This window comes from Nanorana parkeri, unplaced genomic scaffold (genome assembly GCF_000935625.1).
Source record: "Nanorana parkeri isolate BGI_ZX_2015 unplaced genomic scaffold, ASM93562v1 scaffold10306, whole genome shotgun sequence".
Lineage (NCBI taxonomy): Eukaryota > Metazoa > Chordata > Amphibia > Anura > Dicroglossidae > Nanorana > Nanorana parkeri.
In genome coordinates, this window is record NW_017316371.1 from 1 (window position 1) to 668 (window position 668).

General features: G+C 43.4%; 1 long non-coding RNA gene across 1 annotated transcript; it reads left to right on the plus strand.

The window, feature by feature from the left end:
* Positions 1–12: 12 nt before the first annotated feature.
* LOC108804293 lies at positions 13–614 on the plus strand. Its single transcript, XR_001942351.1, has 2 exons — positions 13–101; positions 521–614. It is a non-coding gene; the product is annotated as an uncharacterized LOC108804293 (long non-coding RNA).
* The last annotated feature ends 54 nt before the right edge of the window (positions 615–668 follow it).

A 668-nucleotide genomic window follows, 5' to 3' on the forward strand; every position in this document is an offset into this window, starting at 1 on the left:
TTTTTTTTGGCAGGTTATGAGGTCACAACAATGGATGAAGCTTCCAAAGAGGGGAACATTTTTGTCACTACAACAGGGTGCATGGACATTGTAGAGGGCAGGTAAATGTTCAAGACCAAGTGAACCCCAATGCATCATGTCCCCACCTCCCTTCCCTGGAGTTCTGCTACCTGATGCTGGTGACCTGACTGGTACTTGTGATCCTGGCAGGAATATGACTTTTGGTAGGGCCGAGTAGACTTTTGCAACAGGGCGATCTTGCTACTGGAGTTTCTCCACAGGCAATGGGGATTCTGTAAATCTTTACAACTCAAACGTCCATATTGGAGTGGACATATTTTATTCCCATTTGGAGTAGATGCAGCAAAGTCTTATCTATGGCTGTAGGTGACATCTTGGATATTTTGCTTCTAAAGTTGTGTACTCTACCCACTCTGCTTACTGTCTTTGTAGCCCTTTGCACCCCCTCCCAGTTTCCCAATCATGCCATAAACCTCTAATCTGTCATTTCATCCCTCAGACACTTTGAACAGATGAAGGATGATTCCATTGTTTGCAATATTGGCCACTTTGATGTTGAACTCGATGTAAAATGGTTGAATGAAAATTCTGATAAGAAAGTTAACATCAAGCCGCAGGTAAACAATGGCCACGTTTATGCTTTACCC